The sequence below is a fragment of the Hylobates moloch genome, unplaced genomic scaffold (genome assembly GCF_009828535.3).
Source record: "Hylobates moloch isolate HMO894 unplaced genomic scaffold, HMol_V3 SCAFFOLD_4, whole genome shotgun sequence".
Taxonomy (NCBI): Eukaryota; Metazoa; Chordata; class Mammalia; order Primates; family Hylobatidae; genus Hylobates; species Hylobates moloch.
The window spans coordinates 56,005,818-56,033,383 of NW_026652279.1; the positions used below are offsets into that span (position 1 = coordinate 56,005,818).

General features: G+C 35.3%; 1 protein-coding gene across 11 annotated transcripts in view; it reads left to right on the forward strand.

The window, feature by feature from the left end:
* Window positions 1-27,566, forward strand: part of CBLB (Cbl proto-oncogene B) — a 258,206-nt gene that overhangs the window by 16,474 nt on the left and 214,166 nt on the right. The window lies entirely within an intron of this gene.

Genomic DNA, 27,566 nt, shown 5'->3' on the forward strand with positions numbered 1-27,566 from the left:
GCCAGGTGTGGTGGCACACACCTGTAATCCCAGCTACTCGGGAGGCTGAGGCAGGAGAATCGCTTGAACTCAGGAGGTGGAGGTTGCGGTGAGCTGAGATCGCGCCATTGCACTCCAGCCTGGACAACAAGAGCGAAACTGTCTCAAAAAATACTGTATAAAAGATAAAAATGGATAACTTGTAATAACCTGTGTACCATGCATGGAGCTTGCCAGACTGGAAGTTGCTCTGAAAGTGAGTGAGTGAACGGTGAGTGAATGTGAAGGCCTAGGACTGTTACTGTACACTACTGCAGACTTCAGAAACATTGTACACTTAGGCTACACTAAATTTAAAAAAAAAAATTCTTTTCCAATATGAACAGCCTACTGTCACATTTAAACTTTATAAACTTTTAATTTTTTTTTTAACTTTTTGACTCTGGTATTAACAATTAGCTTAACAAAAATATTTTCTTTCTACGTTATTCTATAAGCTTTAAAAATAAGTTAAAAAATTAAGTTTTTAAAAAAATTTTGGCCGGGCGCGGTGGCTCACGCTTGTAATCCCAGCACTTTGGGAGGCCGAGGCGGGCGGATCACGAGGTCAGGAGATCGAGACTATGGTGAAACCCCGTCTCTACTAAAAATATAAAAAATTAGCCGGGCGTGGTGGTGGGCGCCTGTAGTCCCAGCTACTCGGAGAGGCTGAGGCAGGAGAATGGCGTGAACCCGGGAGGCGGAGCTTGCAGTGAGCCGAGATCGTGCCACCGCACTCCAGCCTGGGTGAAAGTGCGAGACTCCGTCTCAAGAAAAAAAAAAAAAAAAAAAAAAAAAAAAATTTATAAACTTTTTTGTTAAAAACTAAGACACAAACACACACATTGGCCTAGGCCTGCACAGTGCCAGGATCATCAATATTATTGTCTTCCACCTCCACATCTTATTCCACTGGAAGGTCACGCAATATGTAACTTTTTCAGATTGGCTTCTTTCAGCTAACAATTTGCATTTTAGCATGGAACATGCATGAGCTCTCATCTGTGATAATAGTGCCTTCAGGAATACCTCCTGAAGGGCCTGCCAGAGGCCGTTTTACTGTTAGCTATTTTTTAATAAGTAGAAGGAATACCCTATAAAATAATGTTAAAAAGTTTATAGTAAATACATCAACTAGTAATATAGTCACTTATTATAATATAATTATCAAGTATTATGTGTTATGCATAATTGTATGTGCTATGCTTTTATGTGACTGGTGGCACAGTAGATTTGTTTACACTAGCATCACCACAAACATGTAATATGTTGCACTATGACCTTGTGATGACTATGACATCACTAGGGGATAGGAATTTTTCAGTTCCATTATAATCTTATGAAAGCACTAACATAAATGCAGTCTGTCATTGACTGAAATGTCATTACGGGGTTCATGACTGTATTTGCTTTTAACATTAATAGCTTTATGTGAATTTACTTACGATAGTAGCTAGTTCATGAGACAGTATTCTCAATGTTTTAATAGACTTTATTTTCAGAGTCATTTTAGGTTTACAGGAAAATTGTTCAGAAATTACAGTTCCCATAAATCTCCTCCACCCAAGCAGTTTCTCCTATTCACATCTTGCACTGGCGTGGTGTGTTATAGTTGATAAACTATTGTTGATACATTATTATTAACTAAAGCCTAGAGTTTACATTAGGGTCCACTTTTTGTGTTGTGCTGTTCTATGCTCCATGAATGCATAATGTAATGTATCTACCATTACAGTGTTATGTAGAATTGTTTCACTGCCCTAAAAATGCCCTGTGATCTACTTACTGTCTCACTTCCCCCCCCCCCCCCGCCAAACCCATGGCAACTGCTGATCTTTTTACTGTCTGTGCAGTTTTGCCTTCTCCACAGTGTTACATAGTTGGACTCACACAATATGTAACTTTTTCAGATGGGCTTCTTTCACCTAACAATTTGCATTTTAGGTTCCTCCATGTCTTTTCATAACTTGGTAGCTCATTTCTTTATGCCACTGAATAATACTCCATTGTGTGGTTGTACCACAGTTTGGTTTTTCACTCACACCTTGAAGTACATCTCGGTTGCTTCCATTTTTTGGGTAATCATGTATAAAGTTGCAATAAATATTTATGTGTAGGTATTCATGTGGATTTAGGCTTTTAACTCATTTGGGTAAAATACCTAGCAAGATTGCTAGATTTTCAGGGTATGCATAAGTTTGGAAAGCACATAAGAAACTTTAAAGAAAGTTTATAAGAAACTCCTTGACTGGTTCCAAAGTGGCTCTACCCTTTTTCATTCCCACCAGCAACGAATGACAGTTCTCGGTGCTGCACATCCACACCAGAATCTGGTATTGGAGACAAGTGTTTTAAAGACATAGTTTGATTGAATCTGCGGATGTGGTAGATGTGGGTGGAAGATGTAACTTCCATCTGTGTATTTTGACTTAAGTGAGAAACTGAACTGGGCTGGCAAAGACTGAATTGACATCAACCAAATCCTAATTTTATAGCCAGGATTCTTCATTTAGAGATCCTCATTCAAGTTTATTGTTTGGCCATTTTAATGTTAAATTTCAGGATCTATCTTAAACAAAATAAAGAAAATGATAGAGTTTTCCATTTCTGGGCTATTTTAAATATATATGGAATATTCGTGATAGTGATAGTTTATTTAGATTTCCAAATTTGTAAACCAATATTAATGAAAATATGTAATGTCTTAACATGTTAGTTAAATTTTTGTATGAGACTCTTAATATCTCTGTATTTAGTTTTCTGACATATAGGAAAACCTTTAAGAAACCTCTAATATTTCTTTCAGGTCAGAAAAACTAGCCTCATAGGGTTGTAAAATAGAAAATTCAGTTTTGGTGGTATGTGGACTCTAAATTTTCTATGAATACTGGCCAAATACCCATAACAAGTAAAACCATCAAATTCAAACATAAAAAACCCTCTTCCAGATGTAAAATGTCATAAATAATTATATATTTATAATTTATAATTTTCTCTCTCAATTAGAGATGAACCCAAACATACTCATAGACGTCTAACCAATTATGTAACTTTGGGTTCATCACTTAATATTCTTGGGCCACAGTTTATTCATCTTGAGGGTGGTGAATCTTCCAGTTGCCTTTTAGCATTAATTAATGCTTTAAAATTCTCCAGGAATAACAAGAGGAGTTTGAGTTGCCACAATGTAACAGAAGTAAGGTAGAGAAATATTATAGTGATTGTTTATTCTTGTACACTTTTCAAGAACTGCTAACATCTTGGGAAGCCAGATATTTATGTTAAATTTTTATTTTTCACATTGTATTTCTGCCATTGACCTAATAAAACTAAGTTCTTTACAAATGTCTTTATAATTCTTTCTTGAAATTTAGTAGTTTTGAAATTCTTCCTGATCCAGCCAAGTCATCCATTAAATTTTACTCTTTAGGGTATCAGTAGTTTGACAAGGTATATAACTTCTTTGACTAGGAACTTGAGTGGATACAGTGTTTTAATTGGATGTAATCATATATGATGTGGTAAACTTGTATCCCCCTTTTACATCTTCTGTGGAAACTTGAAACATTTTCCAACTCAGTAGATGTTTTATAATTTCCATTTGATAATCTTGATAGTTTTGCTTATGTGGAAACATTTCATGGGAGACATTTAAGTTTTGATTGATAACGTATAGGTTCCCATAGATTTTGATAGCTCTCATAATGCTGACTGTTCACAATGAGGTCACTCATTCTGTGTATTCTTGCCTGCATTTTAAGTGTCCAAGAGAATTTTGTTCACTGTCCTAAATGCAACCCTAAGACAAAATTTATTAGTTTCTATGCTGATATAGCATATCCTTAATTGGATATTACTGTCATCTTTGTTCTGTTTACTGACAGTGTTCTGTGGCCAGCTGTGTTTATGCAGAATTTACATTTGATAAATGTTTCATAATAATTCATAATAATGTACCATTCTTGGTACACCATAACAGGCGCATAAACTTTCGAACTGTGTTTCTTTTTCTAGTAATATATTTGGACACATTCCCTTCTAGGTTCCCTTAGGATTCCAAATGCAAACTGAGTCTAAAATGTGCCATTGCACATGGAGCTCTGAGGCATTTTGCTCTACAGAACATAGAAGAGTCTTCTTAGCGTGTTTTCATTTACAGAGCGGCCTCATTGTGAATAGTCAGCATTATGAGATCTATCATCTATGAAAATCTATACATTACCAGTCAGAACTTAAAAGTCTCCCACGAAATGTTTCTACATAAGCAAAACAATCAAAGGTAGTTAGGCAACAAAGTATACGATTTAGTAGAATGACTCCACCTAATAGGTATGACAACGCTGGTTACTGGGAATATTATAAATTCACTAAAGAATTGTTTCTTTGATTCTGTAAGTAGCTCACTAGGGACATTACTATAATTGAGCTAAAAATGAAGGACGGTAATAATAGAAACAGTAATTTGGAGTTAATTGACTTAATCAGTATTACCTCATGTGATTCTGCCCGCTTTATTGAAGAAATTGTGCTGGATGAGTACATGAATCAAAATGCATATTTTAATGTTCCTGCACCTCTGTTGTGTCAACAATAAATGTGGAATTGTTATAAATTTAAGGGGAGATGCGAAAAAGTTTAGGTGTCAATTCTGAACTGATTGCTTTTTAAAATTTTAGTTGATCGTTAATGATGAATGAGTAGCCCGAATTTTAAAGCAATTTTATATAAATATAATAAATAGAAAAATAAGTAAATGGCATTCAATACATTTCCTAGTTACTTAGGTCCTGTGTAGAAGGAGAGAGGTAGAAATTATCGTCACATAATTGTATATGCTACTGAAATAGATATTTAGGGCACAGTGAAAGTCTTTTGCCTTGAGAGTAGATAATGATTTCTAGTAGAGAAAAGGCATGAGCACGCTGCATGCCTCCCCTGACTGATACGGTAAACCTTCATCTTTTATATCATTTTTCCCAAATTGTTGTTGTTGCTGGTGTTCTTTTGTTTTGTTCTTTTTCTTTCTTTCTTTTTTCCCGCAAACAGTTCAACATCACACTGAGTTGGTGCTCCTCCAACTGGGTGTCTAAACCATTCTGAGCTGACATTTCTGGGAAGAGTAATTTGGTGATTTCTGGGAAGCATAAAGCTTGCATGTGTATATGTGTATATGTGTGGAGAGAGGGTAAAGAACATGTGGAGAAGTCTGTAGTTTGAAGCACAGAGAAAAGGAGAAACTTTAAGTATTACATTACTTAAAGTTTTAGTAGCACAAGTAAAAATGGATGTGAAGGTTGTCATTGCTAACAAATGTATAATTGATAGGAGGTACTTCTATGATTTGACTGGCAGTTTCATCAGTTAACCATTTTAATAGTAAAATTTATTTTATCTGAAAAGTATGTATTAATCAGCTCTCTGCAAGGTCTGGTGTTGGCCACTGTGTTTTTTAAAACACTGAGAAATGATGGCTGAAGGATACTGAGATTTTCCCTATTTTTGAACTGCTTGAGTGAGCCAGGGTGCTACAACCCATTTTCCTTTCCTGCACACTGCTAGACAACCACTGAAAAAAAAAGTCAACTGAGGTGGAAAAAATAGCTCTGCCTTTGATAGACTGTGAAGAAAATAAAGATTAACAAAAGCTCTGGCCAGAGAGGAAAACATAGATATTGCCTTAACATTAACATTAATGTCATTTCAGAGCCCTTGAATCATGCCTTAATAACCAGTGTTGTAGAAAAAATAAATGACAAAATGGGGTGTGTGTGTGGGGGTGGGGGGTGGGGGGTGGAGGGTTACATGTTTTTTAGTTAAAAAAAGTATTCGACATAGAAAAATTAGCTCTAGAAGAAGCTAGCCTTTATTTAAAAGGCTTCAGGAGCATCAGGCAGAAATATTTTTCTCCATCGACCATTTGGCTAAACAAAGAATAATTTGTAATCTGCTCCAATAATAAAGCGCCTTTCCCCTTAAAGGAGTACAGATCACTATGCTTGCTGTTTCTAATTATGTTGGTTATTTACAACATAGTGTACCAAAAAACATTTTGCAACTGGTACGTTGAAGATACGTGGTTAAAAGTTGAATCAAAAACAACAGCAGCAACAACAATAACAAGAGCAACAACAAAACAAAAGCTGCAAACAAACCTACTTTATTTCCTTATATTACTGTATGACATCATTGCTTTGAGTAAAGAATAAAGTAGTATTAATTTAAATGCTTAAATTTATATTTATATAAATGTTGATAGCATGGTCATTGAAATAGTTCTGCAAGTCCTCATAGGTTTTCAGTTCACCATATGAAGAGATTGATCTGTATGTGTAATTTTTGCTTTAAGTGGTAGTTTTAATAATTACTGGACCTCACAGTTTAATGGGAGTGTTTATAATGCTACATCAGTTACCACATTTTCTCATAGTCAGCTCTGTATATTGTGAGAAGAAAATGAACAAAGTGCTGTTTAACTAAGTACAGGAATGTGGAGCCAGGAAATCTCATGCTCTGATGCCATTTCTGCTCCCAGTGTTTTTTGTAACTTTGGTTGGCTTCCTGACTCCAATTTACATTTTTTCAGTTGTTAAATTATTTTCTGGATATTCATAACATTTTCATCTCAGACATTTCTGTATCACAAATGAAAATTAAGTTGTTTCAGACTAAATGCTACTGTTGCTACCTCAGTGTTAATTTTTCAACTTTAGTAGTAGTTTCTAGTGAAAATATTGTTTTTGTTATTATAATAATTATTTGCAATAGAATTAGTCTTAAGAAGGTTTGTCTTTTATAAATAAATTATACTATATTAGATATCTTTCTATGAAATATGTAATGATACATGAAAGGGAATGGCTTATATTCATCATTAAAATAATTTTACATTTAAAAAATTGACCAAGTTTTTCTGTTTCTCCTTTTTTTTGTTTACTAATGGTGAAAGTTGCAATTATTTTGAATTTGATGAGGACAAAGGACAAATTGCAAGTAGAAAATATTTCTAAATAAATCAAAATAGGCAACTAACTTCTTTTGAACATAAGTATTTTGATATAAACATATACATTTACTCATGTTTTCTATGTTTGTTTGCATTCAAGGCATTTTTTCCTTTTAAATGGGAAACTAGAGGAATGAAAATATGAATTTTTGATACTTCAAAATAATAATTTTTAACTTGGATTCAGAAGACAAATAGTAATCAATCTCTTATGTAGAAGTATGTCTGCCAGACAGGAAGTAGAATTTGCTTTAGAAAGCTTGAAAAATCTTCTGAGATTGATTTATTGTAAATGAATAAAAAGTTTATCTTGATGAGAATGTTTTTATGTATATTTCAAGCATCTGAGTTATGTGAATAGACTTTTCTAAAGTTTGGAAATGAAGTGGCTCATTTCTTTAACACACCATGAAAGTAGAGGCCACAAGAAAGTTATTTAGACAAATGTTTTCAAAGTTAAACAAAGGGAGTCTGTTAGGGGAGGCAGGTGAGAGCTTGCAGAATCTTTGACTGTTAAGGACTTCATGGCCCTATGTATTTGTCTAACTGCACCCCTGCTGCTTAGCTAGCTAGATACAATGTAATTTTCTTGTTGATTTTTCAGTGAAAAGTGAAAGTTTTTTTTTTTTAATAGCAGTTTCCTCTCTAGGGTATATTTTACAAAATACAAAAGAAAACAAAATTATTCAGATGTAATTAAAATGAATTCTACCATTAGCTTTTAAATTTTAATAAAATGTTTACTTGTAATACATTTATTTGCTATTCATTTCATTTATTTAGTTGTTTTTGTTTTCTAAGCTCCACGTTAATACCGTTCAGCCCCCAACTCCTGGTTTCTTAGTAACTAAAACTTATTTGAAGTATTTTAATTTCTTCTAAATCAGTTTATATATTATACATGTATGATAGTTGGATATTAAAATTGGGGACTTTTTTCCCCCACAGATGAGCATTTGTTAAATGTTTATATATTCCTGAGAATGATACCAATTATTATATATATTAAGCAAACTCACAAGACTCAACTGAACTTGGCTTTGCAGTGGAATACCTTTTTGTTTTTCAGTCTTAGGTAGCTTATTAAAATTGATGTTTTCCTTTCAGTAAATATCTGGTGACATTAAAATTTGATAATTAAAATCCAGAAGCACTCAAGAAAGAATGCCTGCTTTTAGTTTCATAATAACAGTACTCCCACAAAGAAAGTTGATGAATGATATCTTTCAAGTGGCAGAGTTGTTATTTAGTTAGAGAAAGCTCCTTTGGCAGTTTCTTACAAAACTAAATTAAAGTTTGTTTATAAAACAGACAAGCTACAGTGATAATCCTATAGCCTCAAGAGTGCTTGGAAATCTAGCCCAGGAAGAGTGTTGTTTTTCAGTGATTTAACAAAGAAGTGGAGTTTCCAAGAATCCAAACAGATTAGCATTCAGTGCTAATTGGGTAGGGTGTAAAATAGTATTCACGTCTGATTGTTTTGATGTGAAGTACTTCATAACCATTCTATTTTCTAAATCTTTTAAAAATATTAATCTTTTGTCTCTTCCGATTTATTGAGCATGAGTTTTTGTTTGAGCATACATGTATACATCAATGGTTCATAGATGTGCTGTAAACAGCAAGACACACATGAGATCATTACAAAAAGTGCCCTTTATAGATTAAAATAATAAAGAGAGATTGAGGCTGTGTTGTTCAGTGGAAACATTGAAGAACAAATTAAACTGAAAGATAATTTAGATGTTCTATTGAAATGTATTACTTTGAACATCTGATCATGTGATTATAATATACCACTTTCACATATAATCACAAATGTGTGACTGTATTTGTTTCTTTGGGCTGCCGTAACAAAGTACCACATACTGGGTGGCTTAAATGAGAGAAATGTATTCTCTCACATTTCTGGAGGCAAGAAATCTGAAATCAGGGTGTCAGCCAGCAGGGCCTTGGCCCCTCAGAACCCTCTAGAATAGGTAATTTCTTTGTCTGTCTCAGTTTCTGGTAGCTCCAGGCATTCCTTAGCTTATGGCAGCATAAGTCTGTTCTTTGCTCTGTCATCACACAGTGTTCTCTGTGTATGTACGTCTGTGTCTAAATTTCCCTCTTATGAAAACACCAGTGATTTTGGATCAGGGCCTGCCCTTGTGACCCCATCTTGACTTTATTACAGCTGCAAAGATGCTATTTTGAAACAAGGTCATATTGACAGGTAGGATTGAGGTTAGAATTTAAACATATCATTTTAGGGGACACCATTCAATCCCTAACGGTGACCAGATATGGCAGTGTACATTTATACTAAGGAGGGGAAGAAAGTTGAAACTTATTAGAACATGTCATGGAAGTTTGAAAAACTTGGATTAATAGAATATAATAGCAAACAAAATTACTTATGATTATTTTTTGTAAAGGTCTGTAGCTGAAATAAGTTTTTTTCAGGTGTGTAATGCATGGTTAATTTATTTATGCATTACTTTTTATAAATATATTGGAAAACATGGCGTATTCTACATTTCCCAATAATACATTTTTATATTTATTGATATAATTGAATTTGTAAGTACCTTTTTATAACATTCTTACTGATTTTAATGTATAAAGTGTCATCTCTCTTTAGAAATTATTAATAATACAAATATGTACATTTATTTACATTTATAATATTAATAGCCCTGGTTATTTCTTAATAATCTCTGTTTTCTTTAGTTTTGTGATAATCTCTGGAGGATTAATTAGAATAGTTAATTATAACTTATTAAATCTGTTTATAAAGTTTTCTCTATTGCACATAGAAAAGAAATAATTGGGAAGTGTTTTCCACGTTGGTGGCAAAGAGAAGGCAACACCACATTCACTTTGTCTTTAGTATTAAAATATGAAGTATTAAACATGATTTCAATTCAAATTTTAGGAAATCAATTTGAGGATTTTAGTTTAAACAAGAATAAATGATTGTTTCTGAAAGTGGCATGTTGAATGGTTTAAACCATGGGTCAGCAAACTGTGCAGAGCCAGATAGTAAATATTTTAGACTTTGCCAGATGGTCTCTGGCCATTAGTCAGCGTTGCCTCTGTACTAGGAAAGGGGACATAGACAGTCTGTAAATTAATTGACATGGCCGTATTTTGATAAAAATTATTTACAAAAATGAGCCAGACCAAATTTGACCATTGGGTGGTCCTTAGCCAACCCATGGCTTGAAGTACCAATCTAATTTTTGGAGAGTAAAATTTTAAAACTATTTTATCAACACCATTCCATCATATAAGTTGCATTATATATAAGTTTCATCAACACAGACTGAGTATATAAGTTGGCTAAAAGTAACAATACCCATCTAACAATACAATACTGTCAGAGACCCAGGCTCTTTCTGGCTTATTGTAATTCCTTTCCTTAGCATGTTGGGTTTTATCTTCATTCTGTTCCCTTCACAGTTGTAGAATTCCTCCTGCAGCTTTATTTTTTAAGGACACAATGCAGGAAAGGGGAAGGGCGGCTCCACACGTGTCTGTCTTCTTATCTTGGACTGAAAAGCTGTCCCAGTACCTTTCCACCCACTTGCTTCTCTAGCAGATTCTCTTAGGTATTATTTAAGCCACTGGGTCACTCCAGGTTACAAAGGTAGCAGTATATTGAAACTTTGAAATTTCAGCCTCCATAGTAAAGAAGGGCAAGGGAGAAAGGGTGTTTGTTTAGTCAGTCTAAATTGCCAGAAGACATAGCCGGATATCCACAGACACTCTTTATTTAAACATGGTATAACTTGGCTTTAAGGCATATTTCTTTAAAAATATATTGTGAAGAACTATGAAGAGCCTGAAGCTAGTTTGCCATACTTTCAGTGCTAGCAGAAGACAGGAGAATATTTGGTCAGGGACAATGAACCATTTGTTAGTCACAGAGGGACAGCATTAGGCGAGAGGTCATCATTTGTGCAGGTCACCAACCCTCAGTTTCTATAGGGCAGTATAAAGGGCAGGAGACACTTGCATGTGCAGTGGCTGGCATTACAGACAAATCCCAAGCCCAGGGACCCTGAATTTTTATAATGGACAGTAAACCTGCCTGACTCTTGCCCTGGAAGGAGACATTATCTTTATTGAACTGGACCGTAAACCTCTTTTTTTTTTTTTTTCCAGAGGAAAACACTGTCCCTATTATCTAAGGCTGTTTGCTACACAAATGTTCCTTAAAGGATAATTTGAAAGGCTGTCAGTATCTGGTTGCAAGACATGAAAAAATGTGAGAGACCTATAGATACTTCTCCCCAAAATATTTATGTTCTGTTCTTTCTTGGAAACCATAATGTATCTCATGTTCTCAGTTTTGAATGCTACTTAAGAGTAAGGATATTGATTCTATTTTGGATTATTGGTAAGCTTAAAATCTTGGGTTCTGGGCCAGGCGTGGTGGCTTACCCCAGTAATCCCAGCACTTTGGGAGGCTGAGGCGGGCAGATCACGAGGTCGGGAGATTGAGACTATCCTGGCTAACATGGTGAAACCCCGTCTCTACTAAAAATACAAAAAAATTAGCTGGGCGTGGTGGGGGGTGCCGGTAGTTCCAGCTACTCGGGAGGCTGAGGCAGGAGAATGGCGTGAACCCGGGAGGCGGAGCTTGCAGTGAGCCGAGATCACACCACTGCACTCCAGCCTGGGCAATACAGCAAGACTCTGTCTCAAAAAAAAAAACCAAAAAAAAACAAAAAAATACTTGGGTTCTGCCATTTTAATATATATAATAAACTATATATTTGATATATCTAATATGTATATCAGAAGTCTCACATATATATGAAATAATGTGATCTCCAGAACAACTGTGGAAACTTTGTGGTGTAAACATTTTTTATTCCTTTTTTTTTTTTGAAATGAAGTCTTGTTCTGTTGCCCAGGCTGGAGTGCAGTGGCACGGTCTCGGCTCACTGCAACCTCCGCCTCCCAGGTTCAAGCGATTCTCCTGCCTCAGCTTCCCAAGTAGCTGGGACTACAGATGCACGTCACCATGCAGAGCTAATTTTTTTTGTTTTTTGTAGAGATAGGGTTTCACCACGTTGGCCAGACTGGTCTCAAACTCCTGACCTTAGGTGATCTGCCCACCTTGGCCTCCCAAAGTGCTGGGCTTACAGGCATGAGCCACCGTGCTCGGCCTACATTTTCTATTCTTGTTTGCATACTAGAAAAAAAAACTTTAATAATTAAAGAAAGAACAGTTTTACAAAGACTGTTTCATTTCAAGCTCATTATCCTTTAAAAGAGAAGATGCTTCTATTTTCTTCTTTTTTTTTTCTTGAGTAATACTTCATTCACTTTTCAACTTTGACTACTGTAACTTTAGTTTTAGACCCAAATAATTGGTTTGAGTAGGTAAGGAAGGTTGAAATTATGTGATATAAGAATGATAGTATTTATCTTTGTTATCAGTGTCTAAACCTCAGAGATGAGCACCAGGTAGTCCAATTCCATTTTCCTGTGTGGAGAAGCTAAATAGATTGGAGGTTACATGACTTGACACGCTGGGATGTGCATATGATATTCATGTGTGATATATTTCTAAATGAAGTCTCATTACCAGTTGGCATGTCTGAGCCTGCAGCTGTTGGCATATGAAGGGTATCAGAATTGTAATGCCTTTTTCAACTTTGTTTCAGGAGGACTCATTTGAACAATTAGCACATTTTATGGTTGTGAAAATGAACTGTTGTTTTTTCTCTTCATTCAACCAGAATTAATATTGTATGTCATCTGGTCAGTCGATGCAACTTTTTTTTTTTTTTCTAACACGATGCTTGTATTCATTAAATTCAGAAAGACTATTTAAAGCTTTATTTTTTAAGCATACCTTTTTCTGTAAATATCTCTTCCTTTCTCACTGTTTGTATATATACATGTGTGAAATATTGCTTGTAACTTTTTAAGCATTTAATTTGTCTTGATGGGCACAGAATTTTAAAGAGGAGGTAAGAAAGATTACCTAGTTTTTTCTGAACTATATTAATGATAAAGCATCTCAGCTCATTTTACAGGTGCTGAAAACCCTTCACGTTTTGTTCTGAAGGTTTTTGTAGGGCATATTGATTTTCTGTGATTGTAACAATATGTGGAGCCGTCAATTTTATTCTTTTCCCAGAGATTTCAGAAAATTTTAATTTAAGATTTCCATACTGGTCAGCTGGATCTCATTTATCTGATTAAAATAGGTTTGCATGGATAAAGTCCTAAAGGAAATTCTCCTTAGCAAATTTTGTGTGAATTTTTTCCTCTTTAATACTAATTTTAGTTTGTTCTCATTACAATTGCATATGTAAAAAATATTTTTTGATAAAGAAACTGAAACTTTGAAGTTGATAATTTATCACAATACTTTTTTCCCCATTATATCAACACTCGGCAAACTACAGACTGTGAGCCTAATCCAGGTTGTATTTCCTTCTGTGAGTAAATTTTCAATGGCAGAGCCATGCTCATTTATTTACTTACTGTCTGTGGCTACACTGGCAGAGGTAAGTAGTTCCATAGAGACTATCTGGCCTGCAGAGCTGAAAACTTTTACTCTCTGGGCCTTTAACATTACTGATAGCATTTTCATAACAGTCTTAAAAACTTGGCATTTTTAAACTTAAATACTTTTTTCTTTTTGCTGTTTTCTTCTCTACCCTATCTCTGCCAACAGTTCTTTGTGAATTACCATTGTGATTTCTAAAGGCAAAAAAATGGTAGGTAGTCAATGACTGATAGCTATAGGCCTGTGAAACTAACATTTGCTATCTTGTCTCAATATTCTGATGTATATAATCATTTTAAAACATAATAAATTTAGGCCTTTTTTGTTTTTGTTTTTAACACAAGATATGCCACTAATGTCTGACAAGCATTTAACCTAGTGGCTTTCCTGCATTTTCCATGGATCAGATGCATTCTAATCCTCTGAAATGATTATTAAGTACAGATTCCCAGCCTTTATATAATGCCTGCTAAATTTACCAGTTGGGATCTGCACACAGATATTGGTAAATAGTGCCCTAGCAGTTTCTGACATTCTGTCTGCTTTCAGAATCTCCATGAGTCAAATTATCTTTTAGGTATAATCTTATCAAGGACTATTGAGGTGCACAGGTGGGGATAGAATCCTGGATGTGTTCAGAACTCTTTTCATTTTACTAAGCTTCCTTTATACTACCAGAGGAATCCACTTCCAGTCATGAGTCACTTAGAAGAGGGGGCCAGGCGTGGTGGCTCATGCCTGTAATCCCAGCACTTTGCGAGGTCAGGAGATCAAGACCATCCTGGCCAACATGGTGAAACCCCGTCTCTACTAAAAATGCAAAAATTAGCTGGGTGTGGTGGCATGCACCTGTAATCCCAGCTACTCAGGAGGCTGAGGCAGGAGAATGGCTTGAACCTGGTAGGTGGAGATTGCAGTGAGCCGAGTTCGCGCTACTACACTGCAGCCTGGCGACAGGGAAAAAATCATTATAAAAGGCTGGCAAGCAAAGGTAAATTCTAAGGAGTTTTGTTGGAAAAGATGGATTGCAATTCTCTTTTTATGTTTTTCTGAGATTAGCCTAATCACTATCCTTAGAATTTACCTTTGCTTGCCAGCCTTTTATCCTGCCCCTTTTTCCTCACTTTTCTTTTTCCGGTTTATGCAGATATTCTTTCTTATTACTGGCATAGCTAACACTCCCACTCTATCCCCATGACCATCCTGGCTCTGATTTTCTAATTGTTCTAGCTAAAATGTGTCTTTTCCTTCTGACCATAGCATTTATCAAGGCCTTTCATGTGGCAGTTAATGATACATTGTCAAATATTGTTATCTTTTTAAAATGGTGTTAGGAGCCTGGGTAACAGAGAGAGACCCCATCTCTACAAAAAAAAAAAAAAAATAGCTAGGTGCGTTGGCACATGCCTGTGTTCCCAGCTACTCCGGAGGCTGAAATGGGTGAGATTGCTCGAGCCAAGGAGGTTGAGGCTACTGTGAGCTGAGGGTCATGGCACTGCACTCCAGCCTGGGTGACAGAGTGAGAACCTGGCTCAGAAAAAAAAAGGTAATAGGCCATGTCTTTTCTGTATCTCCCATGGTATCCAGAACAGTACTTTATACTTGGCTAACACTCATAATAATATATGGTTATTTCTTTAGAATTACTATAGGACGATTTGAAAATCCTGATATATCCCTAGAATATGAGCTGCTGGGGCCTGGAGGGAGGCAAAAGAGACATGTTACATTGGAAAGTGTTGAAGTGTCTGAAGGCTTGTTTTTAGAATTTGTAGGTACACTCTGAATGTCAGCTTCTTCACATTTGGGAATGAGTGCTGGCGATTTTAGAAGAAAAGAAAATGCTTATAAGGATAGTAATATCATTATTATTTATATTTTAATTATAAATATTATATTTCAAAGCAACTCTTAACTGTATGTATTCTGAAAATAGCTTTACTGTAATAAAACGTTCTTGAACAAAGTTCATGAAATTACTACAGTTTACAAGTACTTCTTTAATGGAGTGTCCTTGTAGCTACACTTAGTACCTGTAAGATAAATTCCTAAAAAATTCACATTATTCTGCCTACTCTCACAAACTACTCAAAGCAATGAGCGTATTTCACAGCTTTCTTATTGACTTATTAGTTCTGTATCTGAGCTCCAATGAGTGTTTTCACTTCCTCTTATTCTTATATTAACATTTCTTCAAAGACTGTTTTTGTTTCTGTGATGTGTTGTACTTATGACCCTGAATACACAGGACTTTTTGGCAACTGGGGAATCCTCCAAAAATGTATGCTTTCGACATGAATAGTCCAGTTTCATTTGGTATGTATTATTGACAGAAGTGCTTCATCCTCTTTATAGCTCACTGTGTGGCAGATGGTTGTTACATTATTCAGGACTCTTGAGGGAGTGCATTAATACACGTGCACAATTTTTTTTAAGTCTTATTGTGGGAATTGTCTTGTGTCCTTGTTGATGGAATTCCTTAATACAGATAAAGATTTCCAAACTTGAAAACTAGTTTTTAAATTTTAGCTAAGGCTATTTTGTATTTATGTATTGCTTAACTGCTATCTCTTTTTCTTTCCTTTTAAAGTAAAGGTCGGACGGTTGGATCTGATATTCTTTCTATAAATGATTTTTCTTTTTTTTTTTTTTTTTTTGGTCTTGTTTTGTTTTGATGTGAGCATATCAGCTTTGAGGGACATCTGAGATATTTTGAATATGTAGGCAGGGCTTTTAAAGAAAGGAATTACTATTTTCTTACATCCACCATGCAGACTTAGACTTGACAGGAAAACAGAGGCATGTGTGTTCTCACTGTGTATTATCATTGCGCCCCCTCACATAGCTGTTAGGGTTTGTCAGCAGTTTGTTTTGACTCACTAGACCAAGGGTGGGGGTGGTTTTGTGTGTTTTTGTAAGTTAACTAGTGTGGGATGTCAGTAATCTCAGCTCTACCATTTTAGTTGGCCATGATCCTTTCATGTAAGAAACAGTCACATTTGCCCTATTTCTCAGGCCATACTGTGGTTCTGAAACTTGCCTGTAAATATTTGTGAAATCATTTTTCTTTTCTTCTAACTCTGGAGGTCAAAACCCAGCCCTAAGATATACTCCTGTTTCATGTTGCATCTACGGGGTGCTCATAGTATGTCCCCAGACTAATTTGGGAACCTCCTTGAATTACTTTTTAAAATTTATCTGGATAGTTCTTACACAATTAAATTTAATTTTTATTTATTATAGCAAGATAGGGGACACTCCCAAATCCACACTTCATTTCCTGGGAGATCATGTTAGACACAGATAACTATGCTAAATTATTTTGATCCGGATAAGCATGTTGGAAAGAGAGGATGGGGCTGCTGGACTTCATTGAGAGGGTCTTTTGGTTTCAGAAACCATTAGTGAAGGAAAGGTGTACTAGACAGAGCTGTCGTAACCTTGTTACTATTTCTTGAGAGAAGTGGTACCTCTGAGAGTTTTGTAACATGGTGGTCTTCCCACATCTTTATCAAGACATTAATTAAGGTTGTGAAGTAAAGCTTTAGAGGTGAGACACAAAAGGCAAGCAGTGTTTACCTCTAATCACTTAAGGTAACCTTTATATTGGAAGATCAGTGTAGATGTATTGTGTCCCAGATAACATTCCATTATGTAACTATTCTTTATTTACTTCCTCTGCTGTATGTGTGGCATCATTCCAGCAGCAAGTTTAATCCTTCTTTGTATGCATTTATTGTAAACTGTCATTTATGTGGAATTAAAATAACTGGAAAGCCTAAATAACTGGAATTCTTGTAGCATGTTCGGTACTTGACATTTAAAAGAGAGACAGATGGCAAATAAACAAGGTGAGAGTAGGACTTTATTTGCTGTACTACAATCTCAAACTCCTGTCAAGAATTTTAATTAGATGTTATTTTAGGAAGCTTTCAATTTACTGCAGGTCATTGAAGCTTAGAAAGAAGCAGAATGTACACCAAGTATTTTAATATGTTAGCAATCCACTGCATTTAGTTAATCTGGAGCTAGTAGGTTGTATTTTTAAGAGTGTAAACATTTTACTGGGTTTCAGTGTGACTTAGAGTAAAATAATTTTTCTGTTTAATTTTAAATCATACTATTTTAAATTTCTAAGTTGGGCTTCAGAATCAAGTTGGTTGAGTTAAAGATTTAAATATTTCTCTGATGTCTTCCCCTCTCCTTCCTGCTAAACTGGTGTTCATTTTTCTTTATGGTGATCATTTCTAATTTCCCACAGCTTCCCTGGACATTTCCTTCACTGTGAGATAGTAGTTTTACACATCATTCAACATCCAGTTGTTCAGTTTTCACGAAAAGATTTCTGAGAAATCTGACTTCAAAGTTACTCTCTTCAAACTGAAGCTCATTTTTAGAACTATTCATGATATAGGAAAATACATTCATAACTGAAAGCTTTTTTTGGGTTATTCTTTGTAACATTACATACCGCTTTTCACCAGTGGAAAGAATCCTCAAGAACCTGGAAAAAGCAATTCCTTTTTGAGGTTAAAATGAAGATAAAGAGCCTTGAAAAATGGCTGGTGCTAATAGTTCATGGAGGTTAATAAGTGATATGTGAAAGGCAGACTGTCCTGTAGTTGCAAAATGTTACATACATAGTTTGTACACCTTGTCAGCTTTGGGATAACATGAAGTCATAGTTTAATTGGTAAACAAGAAAAGCTTCCAATAAAGTGTCCCATGGATGATCTTTTCCTTTGAGACTGCAGCATTTCTAGGGTATCTTGTGATACAGCAAGGTAAAAGCAGGGCAGATCTTCCCTATGATAAATCTGTGCTCTTGTCAGAGTTTAACCTAGTCCTTCATATTTTGTTTCTGAATACTTGAGTTCATTTTTATGTATAGTGGGGAAGATTTTGTTTTTGATTTTGACTTCTGTCATGCTTGCTTGCTTGCTTGCTTGCTTACTTGCTTTCTTTCTTTTTCTTTTCTTTTTTGAGATGGAGTTTTGCTCTGTCACTGAGGCTGGAGTGCAGTGGCGCAATCTCGGCTCACTGCAAGCTCCGCCTCCCGGGTTCATGCCAATCTCCTGCCTCAGCCTCCTGAGTAACTGGGACTACAGGCGCCCGCTGCCGCGCCCGGCTAATTTTTTGTATTTTTAGTAGAGACGGGGTTTCACCGTGTTAGCCAGGATGGTCTCGATCTCCTGACCTCGTGATCCTCCCGCGTCGGCCTCCCAAAGTGCTGGGATTACAGGCATGAGCCACCGCGTCTGGCCCTATTTCTTTATTTAAAATTGACAAATACATTTATGGTTGTACGACATGATGTTTCTGTATATGTATACATTGTGGAATGGCTAAATCATGCTAATTAACATAGCCATTACTTCCCATACTTTTTTTTTTAAATCGGTGAGAACATTTAAAATATACCCTCTTAGCAATTTTCAATATACAGTACATTGTTGTTAACCTCTTGAACTTATGTCTCCTGTCTAACTGAAATTTTGTATCCTTTGACCAATAGCTCTTCATCCACTGCCTTAACTGCCCACCCTTACCCCAGGAAATTGTGATTGATATATTTTTTAAGGATGTTGAATTAATTGTTTCTTTTGCAGTTAAAAAATATATTAATAGTAAAATGGGCCAGGTAGAGGTTTTTTCAGAGGGCAAGTTAATTCTGGACCTGACAACCTTAAGATCTGGAAAAATAGTTACTCTCAAATTTTTTTTTTAAACAAAAGGTTTTACTTAATTATCAGGTTCTAATTCCCTTAGGATACTGGTCGTCAGTGATTGTTTAAATGTCTCAGAGGAAACTGTTATATAAAGTTTGGAATTTTCATTTTAAAATTTGTGTTGTTCCAAGATTTCAAAACAGATCTAATCTAAATTGTTATTGATGTTGAATGATATAAAAGTATATTTAATTTTAGAAATTTCCATTAATAATAAAATTATTCAAATTATAAGGAAAATACCCAAGAATGTGAGTTCTTTTCAAACCAGAATTAAACTCATTTATATTTATAATGCCCCTAAGTACTGAAAATAAATACTAACAGCATTTCTTATTCAGAAAACAAAACTGGTTGCAAGCAGCAAGAGAAAATATCTTGCTGAGTGTCGCTTTGAAAGCCAAATGAGTTGTAAAAAAAAGTAAAAGTTCCTAGTTTTTATTCTTACAATAAAGTTTCTAATTTTGTCTTTAGTTTTAACTGATCATAGAAATTAATAAGCCTGTCTGTCTCAGAGAGAGGTATTTGTTCTGCCTTCACTATTCTGCCTGAAGCAGGATTCTGGAATGTTCTTCAGATTCATGCAGAATGGGTTGTAATTATTTGCTACAGAATGAGTTGCAATATTTGGTAGTCTTCAAATTCATTCTCATTATTCAAGATTATATGATCAAAATGAATGGAAACTTCAATGGCTATAACCTAGAGAAGTAATAAGACAAAAAGCATTATTTACTCATATGAAGGGTTTATCATTCATATTTCTTCATCAGCTACCTTTCTAGCTTCATCTCACGACACTCTCCCTCAGGTCTTCCTTCTTTATCCACTCACATCATTTTTCAGTTTTTCAGGCCTTTAGGACCTCCACATCTGAGGCTTCATGTGCCTGATTTTTTTCCAACTACCTAACACATCCTTCGTATCATGACTTAAATGTCATTTCCTCAGAGAGGCCTTCCCTGACTGATCTCATGGTATTCTGCTATGTTCCCTGACTGATCTCATGGTATTCTGCTATGTTCTTTCCAGTACTTGTCACAGTTTCTGTTTCTTCGTTTTCTTCACCACTCTCACCACAGTGCCTACTTCATTTCCAACACGGTGTAGGTACTCAATACAGATTGAAGGAATGAAGGATAGATAATGCACTCATCTTGAGCTACATCCTATTTAGTGGGCACCATAAAACTTGGCAGGCATCATTAGACCTTTATATGGACAAGAGTTGTTGATGGTTTGTTTTTGTTTTGTTCAGTTTTGTTTTCTTTCTGGAGATGGAAGAAATTTAATAGTGATAAAGCCAGAGAAACTTAAGCTGGACCTGTCAATCTGGTATGGTCGAGAGGTATTTATTTTAATCAGCTGTGGATTGTATTTTCATGTGACATTTTAAAAAGGATGAAAAGGGTCTTACAGCCACATGCATCATTCTTTTGCCTGCTGATCCATAATTAGAACCAGCATCTAGAATCTGTTTTTGCATAGAACTGAAGTATCAGAGTTACAAGTAAAACCACTTTCCACAGTTATTTGTTGTACATTAACTGCTGAAGATTAGCATATTTAAAAGTTTTACTGAGAAGCACATAATTGGAACCTGATGTTTGTTATTTATCCTGATTCATGTTATATTTTCTTCTTAATGGACATTAAAATTTCAAAATTGCTATAACAAAGGTGCTATTGGAGTAGTTTCTTAGTTGTATATGGGTTGTATATTGTATATGGGAATCTTTTTATGGTACTCATGTCTTTTCATCAAAGAGATGAGTAGTATTCGGGCATTACCTTATACCTTCTTTAAATAATTTTCATCCATTGCTTTAATAGTTACATTATGCCAGCTTTATTTTTATAATTAAATTTTTTTTTTTATTGCCTGTTGTATCAACGTGAAACTACTTTGACTAGCATTTTGGCCACAACCTTCTTTTCTTAACTATTCAGTATCCCTCTGTGTATTTTTATTTGGTTCCCTTAATTGGAAATAATTTAAAAAACATAATGTATTACTTTCTTGCTTACTCTTGAATAACATTTAAACTTCAGCCTCACTTGTCTAATTTCAGTTCTGAGTTATATTCTACTTGTTGCCTCCTCAAATTGCTTTGCCTTCCTGAAAAGTTTTTCTTTTGATTCTACATATTTTTAGGTGAGGGATAAAGATCTAAGCATAAATATCACCTCCTTAGGTGGGTCTTTTTTGACCATCGTATCAAATAGGTTGTCACAGCTAGTATTGTGAATATTTTCTGATGATTTATTATTTTCTCCTCCAACTAATTTTAATGGTCTTTCAAAGTATAATTGAAGTTCTCATTCTTGAAGCATTTTCTGAATAATCAAGTGCTAGAACTTGAGCATTTTTTAGCTTTTACTTTTTGTCAGAACATTGTAGTTGGTGGTGTAGAGACAGTTCTATCTTGATGCTTCAGGTTCTCATTTCTATTTGAGGGAAGCTCAGAATTTTCAGGAATCACAGAGGATGGCATTTGAGCTCGTCTGGGGGTCTGAGCCCACCTAGAGGCCCCCATCCTTTCAATGGGAAAATGTATTTGAGCTATTCCCCGAGCTAATGCTCAGGTAGGAGATATAGGCAGGAAAATATGTCATGGAAGATACTTTAAAGGAATGGCAGTATACGCCTAGCTTAGAATACAATATGTGAAAGCATATTGTATTGTGGTTCTTTGGTGCTGGATATCTCAGGAGTGGAGGAATTGAAGGATTGTGGTTTCATTTTTATACTTTTTCTCTTCTGCTCTTCTGATTTTTCAACCATGAACATGGTTATGTTTATGGTCTGGTTTGAGGGAAGTATATATCAGAAAAAATAAAACAAGAAAGGAAGTTACTCTGGTTACCATGCAATTTCATATTTAAATGACAAGGTTTTGCATTTTGGATATTTCATGTCAGCTGTGTCTCCTCAGCTAAATTCTAGTCACTTAGAAGTTTGGTGTCACTGAATTGTAATTTTGGTGCTTCCCATGTTTTATATTTACACTAGACTACATGCTGTATGTACAATGTGCAATCAGTTAATATCTGAATGAATGAATTGACCAACTTTTGAGAACAGAGTTTGACATAAATTTGGTGGTTTTGGGTTCATTGTGCTTTAATTGAAGGAGAAGTAGACATTGTACTTCACATAAGGCTACTCTTTAGATAAGCTTACCATTACATGGCGTGTGTCTTACTTTCTTACTTGATAATGGCTCTGTTTCTGAAATTATATAAACAGATTTTTACTGTTTTTAAACTTTACAACTTAGACTGTAAATTATTTACTTATTTATTGGAAACAAACTTTTAGATACAGAAATTGGTCTTTTAAGACAACAACAAAAAATACCTAGTTTTTAATCTGTCTCTTGTCTTTCATGACTAAGTCTGACTGATCTTTCTTGTTATATGATGCTTTATAAGATTGATTCTGTATCCGGGTTACCAACACTTTCTGTAACAGAAGAAAAACATTCAGATCCTTATAGTGCTGAGTCAGGGGAAATTATTACATACAACAAAGGAAAAGTCTTTGATAGGAAATATTGCTTCCGGTAGGAAATTAAGTACAGAGTACAAGGATCTAAATGTCTGTCATATAAACAATGGGCAACCTTATTAGGCAATTTTGGACACCTATTACATGGCTTTATTTATTTATTAGTAGTAGGCTTTTCTCATCATGGTTCATGGGAATTTATAAGGTAACGATACCCTGGACAGCCTTCCAAGATGTTTTGATGTTGGCAGCAATGCATTACTGGGGCAGGGGCAGGGGAGGAGGTAGAAAGTGTGATAACTCTACATCACTCCTTCTTCTTTGCTCTCATTTATAACACCTAAGGCATTGGAATTCCCCAGAGTAAGAATTCTAGTGAAAAGGGAAGCAAATAAAATACATCTGACAGTTGGGATCCTTGGGTTTGTACGTGTGCTGACTAATTACATATGAAATGAGATATCCCCTTAAATTAAAACTATTTGAAGATACCACTTCAAATATATATAATAGATGATTTACACTTTTTATCATGGCTTTCAATAGCAAGGATTTCTCTTGCAGTAGGATAATTAACTAGAAATATAAGGAAATGTTTCAAAAGTATAATAATGTAGAAGAAAAAATAGAAAAATTTGATTTTGGAAAATCTCCCTCCATATTATGAAGATAGCTGCAGTGTTTTTTTTTTTTTTTTTTTGAGACGGTCTTGCTCTGTCACTCTGGCTATGGTGTGGTGGCATGAACACAGCTCACTGCAGCCTGTACTTACTAGGTCAAGCCATCCTCCTGCCTCAGTCTCCAAGTAGGCTCCCAAGTAGATGGGACTACAGGTACATGCCACTATGCCCGGCTAATTTTTTTTTATTTTTTGTAGAGACAGGGTCTCGCCATGTTGCCTAGGCTGGTCTTGAACTCCTGGGCTCAGGCATTTCTCCTGCCTTGGCCTCCCAAAGTATCAAGATCACAGGCATGAGTCACCACACCTAGCTGATAGCTGCAGTTTTGTGTGTGAGTTGATCTTCTTGCCTTTACTGTGGCAAAACATCTTTATGGAAAGACAAACAGTATTCATTACATTTACTTTACGTGTGTATTCAAGAATGTTTATTTTTTTCATAAGCTACAAAACCAGATTAGAAAAGTAACTTGTATTTCCTAAAAGTAGGCATCTTTTAGGAGCTATATGAACTGGGTATTTTTAATTTTTTTTTCATTACTTTGGGGAATATTTCAGGATCTCATCAGCAGTTATTACACGGGAGGACAGGGGATTAAAAAAAACAAAATTGATTGTTAATGAATTTTTTGTGTGTGTGTTTAGGAAGAAGGAAGACTGTAACTTAAAAAGAATTGTGGAAAATTATATATGTTAAATATTCTGGTCTAGAAATGTGGTATAGAGTTTCCCTAGAAGCTTCTGTTCCACTGTGGTTGAAATGTTTTCTCACCTTCTTGAACTGTCTTTGTAGGTGATGTCATGAAATGTCTCAAGAGAACATTGTGTAAAACTTCCTTTGACCTTTCTGGACTCAGGGCTGAGCTCCTTAAACCTACAGTTTCTTGTTAAAATCAAGTAGGTTGTGTTTGAAAAATAAAGTTTATTTGTAAAATTATTTCAGTTTGTATTTTATGTATAATCATCTCTCTTATAAATATATGACTCAAGGAAAGATAGTATTTTGCCCTAGGGTCAAGAGTGAAATTATTTAAACTTATTAGTGCATATTTATTTCTTTTCTATTTTATGCTAAAAAATGTGTGGAACTAAAATTGGAAAAGATACTTATTTTGTTAGTTTAGAAAATGTTTAGTATTTAATATAATCTTACCTTTCAAGTATTTTGGCATCTATCTTAATATTTTCTCCTTTAAGAAAAGACAAAAATTAAAAATCTTATTCTAACTTAGTTTAGTCCACTCAGTGAAACATCATTTAATATTTAATGAAAATTATTTCGTCGTTTCCTTTGACGTCTGTATTAAAGATTGCTAATTGCCTCCAAAATCCATTTTGTCCCTTCCTATCATTATTTATTTCCCCATTGTTATCCACCCTTAATAAAGATAGCATTTCCTGGGTTCACATGTTGCTGATGTGGCCCTGTGAGCAAGTTTTGATGAATTGGATGTGAGTAGAAGTTAGCTGTGCAGCTTCTAGATCATGCCCTTAAAGGGAAGCCACATGCCTGCTTATTCCCCTTTTTCCTGCTCCCTGCTGGCTAGAATGTGAACAGGGTTATGAGTCATCTCAGCCATGTGAAGGAGGGTGATGGAACAGGGATGGCAGAACTTCAAGGGAGAAGGAGCCTAAGTCCTTGACTTCTCCATAGACTAGAGCTGCTTTGCTTAGGCGAGAAGGAAATAAACATCAGCATCAGATAGTATTATTCTGTGTCACACTTAGCCAAAACTGTGTATAAAATACATCACCATGCTGACAGAATTCACCATTTCTGCTGTCTTTTTTTTGAGGTTTAAGTTTCAAATTTGCATAATATGTGAAGGCATTTTCATGTGAAATAAAACATTATTAACTATATCTTGTTTCAGAGCAACCACTGGATTCATGATAATACTGCTTTTATATTACACAGTTATTCAGTATTAAACCATTTTGTGACTATCTGTAACTGTTAGATGTATGACCCATTTGAGGCGTAAACAGAATGCTGTCTCTTGGTAATCTAAATTTCCTGTCTTAAATCTTTGTGTCTGCTTTGCCTTCCTTTCTTTGTCTTCCTCCCTCATGTCTTTCCCTCCCCTTTCTGCCTTTGGCTAGTGTCTGGGCCAGTGCTGGTAAAGTGCTCCCTGGCCAGTCCATGGGAGTTCAAGGACCTTGACAGAGACCAGGTGCCTGGCGTTACTTCTGAACACACGCACACTGGTAAAATTCAGTTACTTGCTTGGGGAGTTTATGAGTTTATATTGTAATGGATGGAAAAATGCCCTGTGCTTTGCAACCTTTTAGACTAAGTAATAACACTTACAAGAAATTGTGAGTGTTATGGGAACCAACTTCTGTGTGGGAGATGAGTACGAGGGAAAAAAAAAGTTTCATAATGATGAATGAGAAATTTTCAGAAAGCATTGTTTGGTTTGTCATTTTCAGTCCAGAAGGTTACTTACATCATTACTCTGGGGATGGAATATAGCTTCACTGAATGACAGCATTTGTTTCCAAGTTATTTAGTTATGTTTCATTGTGTTGAAATACCCTACCTTTGCCAGAATCATTGTAAACTATGTGTGAAGCTCTAGGTGGGGAAAAATTGAAAGGAGTGCCATACTCTTGGTGTCCTTTCAAAGCCCTGTATTTGTGGCTGTGCTAAATTCCATCACATTCGTTATGCAGAGCTGTAAGTGTATGTAAATACCACGCATCTTGCATTTTGAAGAAAATCGGGGAGTGAACACACATAGTCTTTCTTGCCTGGGGTTCATTTATGTTTTAAAATTCATTTTATATATGAATGAGAAAGGTGAGGGAACATTTCCTTTCATACCAACATAGAAAACCCTCTAATACCACATCACCTATCTCCTGGTCTCAGCAGCAGTAATGGGATTTTCTGGGTGCATTGGCATCATGTGTATCATTGCTTTTCTGTTTATGTTCAGAAGCCTTTTCTGCCAAGGCTTCCACAATCTTCTGACCCCAGCAGTGGGCACATCCTTGTAGATGTCAATGTAAGTCTTTATATTATGAAGAGTATTTGAGAGAATGGTACAAGAGGATGAAAGGGTGGATGGAAGTTGGGGGCAAAATAATGGAGGGCTAAAGAATATAGATTTGATCTTACGAAAGCTGTCCAGAAACCATTGTGCATTCTTAAGTAGTGAAGTGGGACCATTTAAAATGCACATGAATGATTAGTCTAATATAGTTTGTCTGATGATGGTAAAGACTGGAGAGTGGAGTAAGAAATTTGTTGGATTTTATGCCGAAAAGCTAAAGTGTTTCTAGGTTAGCATGTCTTGTTTAATATTTTATCTTTTTTCAAAATGGAGATCATGTTTTATACTGCCTTGTTATATGGTTTTATTACTTCTTTATGAATGACTTAATAGAGCATTTTGTGTATGTAGTAAATATTTGTGTGTTCATTTCTCTGATCAAGAAGCTAATGGATTATTTTGAAGTATCTACTATTTTGTAGCACTACATGAGTTGTACAATTAACTTGAGTCCCCGTAAACAAAATTGGGGACATGCTGGATCCATGTCATGCTGTCATGCTGGAGCCGTGTCATGCTGGAGCCGTGTCATGCTGGAGCCATTTCAAACTCCAGTGTGCTTGACAGTAAATTTCAAAAGTCAAGGAAATTGTTGTTAAGGAGCTTAATTGAAGCTATCTTTTCAAGAATTTAAATCTCACTAATTCATTTTGTTTAATTTTTAGAAATTTGTATGTGATTAAAATACTCTCAAAAATGCTGTTCTGATTTGAAATGACATACGAGTGTAAAAATTGGGATCTATCTTTCGTACATTGTTTATTGTACTGGAAAATGAATACTTAACATTAGTCTGTGGTGGTGATATCATGCTATTTTATATTCAAGCCTTTATATGTTTTCATCAGAAAGAGTCAGGCAAAAGCAGACAAAAATTTCAACTAATTGCAAAGCACTTTGTACCTTTAAAACAATTTAATGAGGAGTTGTTTTTACTCTAAAAGCTGAGGCAAGAGATACATGGCAGTAAAATCTGCTGTTGTTAATCTACTGTAGTCTCAAATTTTTATTAATTTATTTATTCATCAGTTCCTTCAGTGATTATTTGTTGAG